At 35.6% G+C, this 8633-nt stretch overlaps 2 long non-coding RNA genes across 5 annotated transcripts in view; both read left to right on the forward strand.

Moving 5' to 3' along the window:
• Positions 1 to 2202, forward strand: part of LOC107709121 (uncharacterized) — a 4077-nt gene extending 1875 nt beyond the window's left edge. The window contains exons 2-5 of one of the 4 annotated variants that reach the window (XR_001636446.1): positions 157 to 244; positions 721 to 781; positions 915 to 981; positions 2150 to 2202. This is a non-coding gene — a long non-coding RNA (uncharacterized LOC107709121). Of the gene's footprint in view, positions 1 to 156; positions 245 to 267; positions 345 to 720; positions 782 to 914; positions 1500 to 2149 lie in introns of those variants that run through there. The other 3 variants (XR_001636445.1, XR_001636448.1, XR_001636447.1) reach the window with 3 other exon arrangements.
• A 6064-nt stretch (positions 2203 to 8266) lies between these two features.
• On the forward strand, positions 8267 to 8632 carry LOC107709120 (uncharacterized). The gene is made up of 3 exons (XR_001636444.1): positions 8267 to 8342; positions 8429 to 8476; positions 8555 to 8632. It is a non-coding gene; the product is annotated as an uncharacterized LOC107709120 (long non-coding RNA).
• The last annotated feature ends 1 nt before the right edge of the window (position 8633 follows it).

Genomic DNA, 8633 nt, shown 5'->3' on the forward strand with positions numbered 1-8633 from the left:
ATATATATATATAAATTTTTTATGGATTTTGTTTAACATTTTTGTTAAGGAGTAGTACATTAACTTGAATTTTAAAGACAAGAAAAGGAAAATGTATTTCTGTTTCATTCACACATCTATTATATAGGCTTTGAACAGTGTTTGCTTTAATTTCAGATATCCAAAAACATTTTCAACACATCTAAATGTCATAGGGAATGAAAAGAGCTGCAAATTGGAGCATACTACAGTGCTAATCAGGAAGGTACTCAGGAACTTCCATTTATTTCCAGTAGGAGGCAATAAAGCTTTATACTGTGCAATGCATGTACCGTAGCTACTCCACTGCTTCATGCAAGATCAGTGTAAGACCTGTGAATTTTCTACTTTTTTGCTTGCTGTAAAGCTCATTTAGTTCAAGGCCAGTTTTTAGACTAGGTTGTGCAGGTGTTTCTAGTCTATTAAGAAAAAAAGAGGTAATGAAAATGTGTAATTCATTTGCCATTTACAGTCTATGGTTTACACAGATAACTTACTATAATAAATATTTTTAAAAATAACTAAGTTTTTTTTTTTTTTATATGCAAAAAATATCTCAAGTTTTCGTAGCAACGTGATCAAATACTGCCACCTGCTGTCTCTAATTCTTTTAAATGAGCATCATTAGTTTCATTATATTTTTGTGGAAGAAAGAATATGCAAATACTTAAAGTGTGATAAATATAATTTGTTTGCTCGTAGAACAAATGACCTGCACCGTAGCTGCTGCTGTTTGCACAGATCTTTGTTCCAGGCTCATCAGGTTAGTAGCTTTATTAATGCACACAACTGGGAGAGATCAGGGTCCGATTTACTTACCATGACAAATTAAAAGTCCACTCATTGTTTGTTGAGATTTAGCTGTTTTAAATGTGTCCTTTCTTTTTTATTTGCAGATGAAACACAGATAACCACATGCTATTCAGCATCAATGGGACAGGCAGCAGCTGCCTTTGCATCGCAGTTAAGCCACATTCTTATTTGCTTTCACTTCGTAAAGTCATAGGGTCAGTGCAGTGGTTCGCCGGTCAATGCTGCTGTGTTATGGCAAGGCGTGACCCAAGAAAGGCAGTAAATGTACCGCCCTTGTTCTTGATGTAGTTTTTATGTACGGACAATGTGAGCAGTTTGTCTGTGGTGTGATTTAAGTGGTGATTAAAGCTGACAAATAGGACCAGGGCTAATCCACGCTAGGGTCTCTTAAAGCCTAATTGGCATTATTTTGGCTTTGAAGGGTCACAGGCTTAAACCTTTTATTGTGGTCACCGTAATGCCAATCTTCCTCCCCCACTTCTGCACCTCCCTGCACCGTTTTGTTCTTACCCAGTCAGACAACCACCTTCACCTCAGCGCGAGTGCTCTTTTTACCTCCTTTTCTTTCCCCATAACCTTTGACCTTATGGACCGATCTGCAATCATCTGGAGCAGTCCTCCCCTATTTAATTCTCTCCTTTGTAGTCACTCTGACACCCGCCAAACTAATTGGGCAATTTGTTTATGGAAAACATTGGAGGTTTTGTGTAAACATCTTTTGAAATTGTTTCAATAATATTACCTAATTAATGAAAATTTGTAATGAACTTGTATTCAACCGAATAAACCATTTAGGATGCCCTTTTAGATTCTACCTAAGGTTGCTGTATATTTTAAGACTCACTTTTACAGTGTGTGAAAAATAGCAAATATGATATTATAAAGACAATGTGATGTTTAAATATTAAATAATTGGCATTTATGTTGTCATTGTACTAAGGTTAAAAGAAATAATTAAAATATTATCTTTACTGTTTCTAATTCAATTCAGATTTATTTGTATAGCACATTTTACAATAAATCCAAAGCAGCTTTAAAGAAAATTTTGAAATACAAATCCCAGTGAGCAAGATAAAGGGTTTTTATGGAGAAACTCCCTAAAAAGATAAAATACCAGCATAAACTTTACTTGAAAATATGAACATTGAAAGTCTTACACTTTAATTCCCCCCCCACAGAACTGTTTTTGCCACCTGGGGGTCCCTGGACCCCATTCTGAAAACCCCATGTTCTAGATAATGATGCTCCAGCGTTTTAGAAAATGAATAGAAACTATTTGAGGTAAAACATTAACTTGGTATTTGTTTGGTGCCTACAGGGACATGGTATGATGGACAGGTATTAAGAGGGAAGAGGAATGAAGAGAACGAGGTAGGGTTCTCATTGTAGGGTGGCAATCAGGGAAAGACAGGAAAAAGTGTGTGAAAGAGGAGAGAGCTAGACGGAGGCTTAGAGAATGTCTCAAAGGACTAATGTCCTCATTGTACAACCTGGTTTGAATGCAGACAGATTCTCTGAGAAATTAGGGCAGGAGAGAGAACCGCCAGAGAATTGCAGAAACACCATGCACAGATAAACTCCCTTTTCTGAAATGGATAGCATAAAATCTAATACCTAATGTGGAAAATCTCATAATTAATTTAAAAAAGATTTTAGATTTTAAAAGATAAATAATCAACCTGTAGTTTTGTTTTGATTAATAAAAAACAACTTGATTTATTTAGTAATTTTCTCTGAATAGAAGCTTGTTCCAGCTAAATCACGTTTTCTAGAATGAGTCTGTTTGCTCTTCAGGCTTATCAGTTCAGTGTGTGTTTGTGAGAGCAGGCTGGAGAATATGAGCAGTGTGATTCCATGGGTTGTGCATGTTTTTGTCTGTGATAGATAGATAGAGTGGTCTGTGATAAGTATGCATTTATGTGTGACTACAGCAGTGGTTTGTTTTGCTACACTCGGCAAGCAAAAAAGTCTCATCCGGTTGATCAGTGAAATGGCAAATACAGCAGCATGTACACTGAGACAAGGTTATCCAGACAGCCGCACACAGATAGAAGAGTGAAAACAGACATGCACACATTGAAAAACACCACGGGAGGTGTGTCTTCACCTTCATACTGTAAATCGGCGTTATACTATTTTTACATTTTAAATATGTTAATTATTCATAATTTATTTTTTGACCATTTGAATTGCTCAGTTTGCTTACTTTTCTCTTAGAGTTCTGTGAATTTCGTGTTGTAGTTTTGTTTGTGGTGGTTTGTGTTTGTATTATAACTTAACATTGTTAGCATATTTTAACATAGCATAATAGTAAACATAATAAATGTCAGTCCTTTTCAGATGCATGGTTATGTAAGGGATACTGTACAATTATTTTTGTTAATGACATATAATTTATTACATGGCTACTTAACAAATAAATAAATACAGGGACCTGAAATATTGACTGGAGTTGAAATTACTTTATCAAGTAAAAAAGAGAGAGAAAGAGAGAATTCAGACTGAAAGGCAGACGTGAAATTATAGTAGCACAATGTATCAAATTGTGCTACTATAATGAGTCAAATATAGTGGCAGTTTAATGATTATTATAGAAAAATTGCAGAATAAAGTATTCTAGATTATTAAGTAATATAATAGGTAAATTAGTAGTTAAATAGTTAAAGTATGAACATATACTGCCGTTCAAAAGTTTGTGGTCAGTAAGGGTTAAAAAGAACACTATTTAGAAAGGACACATTAAATTGATCAAAACTGAGAGTAAATCCATGCATAATGCTACAAAAGATTTCTATTTCAAATAAATTCTGTAAATAAATCCTGAACTTTCTATTCATCAAATAATATTTTTAAGTAATGTATCACAGTTAACAAATTAACCAGCTCAACTGTTTTCAACATTGATAATAAGAAATGTTTCCTGAGCAGCAATTCAGCATATTATAATAATTTCCGAAAGACCATGTGACACTGAAGACTGGAGTAATGATGCTGAAAATTCAGCTTTGCATCACAGGAAAAAAACACGTCACAGGAATATTACATATTAAAATATATTCAAAAAGAAAATAGTTATTTTAGACTGTAATAATATTTCACAGTATTACTGTTTTTATTGTATTTTTAAACAAATAAATGCAGCCTTGGTGAGCATGAGCGACTTTTTTTCAAACCAAATCTTACTGACCCTGAAATGTTTGAATAGTAGTGTATAAAGAAATAATTTAAGACTTGTTTGAGTTTCAGTAGAGGTCAAGGAATTCACTAAGGGGGGTGTGTCACCTGTGTTTTGTGAGAACTTGAGAAGAGCAGTAACACAAGTAGGTATTTCACATCTTACTTAATCAGTTGAACACTTTTGCTCAGGTGTCTTTTTACCTCACACATTCCTATTCTTTGCAGAAAAACCACTTTGTTGGGAAAGCCAGTCATTTTGTGATGCCCCGGGGCACATGAAGGGTCAGGGAGTTAGTTAGGTGCCGTTCTCCCAGCAGTGGTTTCAGTGGAAACCGGGAGCCTCCCATTTGTGGTACAGACCTCTTGCCATTTAGCCACCCGCCTCCAATAAAGAAAAGCAAGCGGCCGGCAAACTTCAGCGCTTGCCTCGGGCAGCTGGACGTGTTATTGATCGGGTGGGGGGAGGCTCTTTCCCTCCTCTCCTTCTGATGGAGGCCGGACTTTGGTCTGAGCTGCATTCCTGGGTTCTGTTCAGCTCGGAGGCAGAAGGGAGGGAGGATGTGGAGGGGAGGAGGGACCCAGGGGCTGGAAATCACTTGTCATGTGCGTATAAAAGTGTGCCTTTCGTTTCAGAGCATGCTCACTGAGGCACGCTCGGCTCCCACCAAATCCAGCCCCCAAATTTGAACTGGAGGGAGGGGAAGTTACGGCGCTGACTCTTGTGTTGTTGTACTCTGTCTGTTTGGCTCCCACCCTGCGTGGCTCCTTCTGCACCTCTGGCTCTACGGTTGATAAGGTGAACGCGGATTACTCTGGACGGCATTGACAGAAATCCATGTGAGATTAGTGCGTGCTCTTTTTCTGAGTTGTGGTGTTTTTTGCCCCTGTACAGTTTATCTGTTAAGCCAGGAAAAACTTCATCAGAAATATAAGCAGCAGTTGAGATAAAAATCTGAAAAAGAATGAGGTCAAAGAAACTTTGAAGTGTTGTTGAGCTTAAATGGAAAGAATTGGCTTGTTTGCTTCAGGTCAGCAATCAGTGAAGTATAAGAAAAGGTCAGGAGTGATGTTTGCCTTCTGTTTACGTGCTAGCAAAATGGGGTTAGGAGGCTTGGACTTGTGTAATGATGTGGGAAGACACGTGGATACATTCTGAGAACTCCTGCATTGACACAGGGCTCAGAGTTTAGCTAAATCCTCGAGAAGCATCTTATCACCGCTTCATGTGTGGCTGCTCTGATTCAGAGTGAATATCTGTCTGAGATGTGACGGGAGGGCGGAAGAGATTTGTCTCTACTGTGGCCACGTGGGTATGATAAAAGAGGGCAGATTTCATAAAGTGCTGTGCTGTTCACGTGGTTGTTTTTCTGAATTCTTTCAGCATCTCTTTCTGTGGTCGTGTGAAGTTGTATGCTGTTGTGCCCAACAAGCTGTTGACAGAGATTTTGGGGATTCTTACCACTAACATATTATTGTGTTTTTTAAGAATCTGTGCTCTCATTGTCTTTACACATTATTTTGTGAAGGTGTGAATGGTTAAAATGTTTTGTAGAATGTGGAACACTAATGTACTTGTCACCTGCTGCATCTAAAGTAATGAAACAAGGCAGCAGTACTATTATAAGCAGTAACATATCCAACTCTAATGGGGAATTTTCTGTCATGCTTTATGAGCTCATTAATGTAACCTTGTAGTGCAGAGATATTTTAATTTGACTTTATTTAACTGCATGTTTCAATAGTCTAATCTTAGTTAATGTATCCTCCAACCTGGATGTGTTATTTTGAAGTGTCAGACTAAGAAGATGTCATTTTCAAGCCCCCCCAGCTAAGACAATATATGAAGAGTTTGGTTCCAAAACGCTATAAATCCATTTTGATTAATTTGAGTAAAAATGTGTTTTCTTTACCAAGAAAGTGGCTAGATGAAAACCACTATTTTCTGTTTCAAACTTTCACATAGCATCTTTAGGTTATAATAACATAAAAAATTCAAATCCAGATTTTGATTTTCAAATATTTATTATAAAATTTAATTTTTTCCCCAAAATGCAATACATCCATTGAATCAATTTAAAAGTTATTTTTCATATTGAAACTGTTGATCCACATATGACAGCCTCTGAACTTGGTCAATACTAATCTTATATGCAGGCACTGGACTAAAAATACATTCAATCAGTCATCGCTCCCAAAATGAATTCAACGGGTCATCTTGTTAATACAGTCTGTAAGTACGTTTTTTCATATTTAAAGAATTTCCCACTGATGATTCAAACACAAGTTTTGAGCAGTGTAAAGTAGCGCTTGTTGTTTGTCTTTTCTCCGATCACAAATGCAGACATGGGCTCTACAGTGCGACATATATGTATAAATTTACCACTGTAGCACGCGTGCGATACAGTTTTGCATGTTCATAACACAGCCGCTTAATAGTGTGAAGTGATTTCGTTGTGCTTGTTTGTGTGTGTGAGATTGATTATACTTGGTAGTTAGGGGTGTGCGATATGACGATTTTTGAATGTCTCCACGATCTGCTTTTGAAGAAATGTCGTTGTATCGTGCTACAGCGCAGTCATTCTTGAGACATGGACAAAACAGGTCCAGCAAGGGTAACTGCTATTAGGTTTAAAAATAAAAATATTTTCAATTTTAAATGTCATGAGGGATTAATAATAGAATGTATTTAACACAATTATCACCTTCAATTTAATTTTCTCATTATTATACCAAATCTGTGTTTCTTAATGTCCTCTCACTACATCTAAAACAGTGTGTCCACAGAGAAGGGTTCAATCATTCATATGCAATAAAATCAATTTAAAAAAAATTTTTAATGATGAAAAAGAGCTTGTTTTATCAAAAGCAACACTTAATAATATCTCCTATCAAAGCAAGGTTGTTTTTTAATGACACATGCATGTTTCATAAGATTTTAAAGTTGCGTCCCCACTTTTTGTCAACACCGTCAGACATTCAATAAAATGTAATAAAATCAGGGAATATCAGGGGCAGCTGTCACTCTAAAGGACCCCCTTGCCACAGTTCACCTCTGCAGAGTACAACAGTGTCAACAGGCTCTGCTAAGTTTTATAGTTTTAGAATATTTTAAATCCTAATGTTAATATTTCCTTTGTCACAGCCATGATATGTCAACACCATCTTCCAATTTCTGAGGAAATTATTTGAAATATTTAGATAATATTTAGATAATTTTATTCTTCTGAAGCAGGTTCCATTAGCATCTAGCATCAACAGAAAAAAATAAAATGGCTACTACATGAACTCCATTGGTTTTGTGAAAGAAATGCCAAATTTGTCAACACCGTCATATGTCACCACCATAAGATTTTGTGTTCCAATGATATATCAAAATACTTCAATGTGACTCTTGAATAAAGGCTTTATAAACAATAACATACTCGCTGTTTGTTTTAATACAGTAATTGACTGATTCAATGTATTTGATAGTTAAAATGACTACAAATTCAGGTTTTCGTCACCTCCGTCAGATGTGTCAACTCCGTCAGTTCTGTCACCTCCGTCAGTTGAATATTTTGATAATATTTCATTATGATATTTTATATTTGTTGTGGAATTGTTGGTCACATGTGAAAGTGTAATCTGTCTGCTAACACGAGAATGTGTTTTGAAATGTTAAAAACATCTTGAATGCTGTTAAAGATAAAGTTGAAATTATATTACACAGTCCAAGGTAAAAAAAAGCACATTTTGTTAAAAAAGAGAAAAGTTGGGAGGTTGTATCAAAGCATAGCTCAGTAGATATAAGATACATAAATGTAGTTTCATTTGTCTGAGTACAAGGTTTTATTTTTTCAATTTTGCACCCTGTTTTGTCCCACTTCTCAAGAATGACTGAGTTATTATATATTTTACATTTATTTTCAACAGCCATTAGAAAAGTCATTTTAAATTGTAATAATATTTCACAATATTACAGTTGTTACTGTATTTTGAATCACATAAATGCAGTCTTGGTGAGCACAAGAGTTCATATAACATAATATAACATATAATAATGTTCATATAACATTTCAAAACATTAAGTCTCTTATGCTCATCAAGCTCATGCTCAAAAATGCAATAAAAACAGTAATAGTGTGAAATATTATTGCAATTTAAAATAGCTGTTTTCTGTTTTGTTATGTTTTAATGTGTTAATATGTTTTTAAAATGACTTCTTAAAAAATCATTAAAGATGTGCTGTTTTTCTTTAGCATTGCAGCACATGGGTGAGGGGGGGGGATGACGCTATACGTGAGGCACTTTATCATCTTCGAGACCTCATGGATTATGCACATCTCCTCACATTTGTAAGTACAATGCTTTATAAACATTCATGACATCTTATTTTTACATTTACACTATAAATAATCATTATTTTCTGCATCTTTTAAAGAACATAAACGTGATATACATACCGAATGTGCATATTGAAAGCGGGGAGGTGAGTTTTGGGAAAAATGTGAAATTTGTGTGTTTGAGATGCCATATATCTGAGCAAGACTGGGCCTGTTTTCTTCAGATGTGCAGCTGTAAAGAGTTCATTGCTCAAGACCTTCTGAAGACGTTAGTTTCAGCAGAAATCACTGTTCAAGACACTG

Source organism: Sinocyclocheilus rhinocerous, unplaced genomic scaffold (genome assembly GCF_001515625.1).
Source record: "Sinocyclocheilus rhinocerous isolate Xijiao unplaced genomic scaffold, SAMN03320098_v1.1 scaffold626, whole genome shotgun sequence".
Lineage (NCBI taxonomy): Eukaryota > Metazoa > Chordata > Actinopteri > Cypriniformes > Cyprinidae > Sinocyclocheilus > Sinocyclocheilus rhinocerous.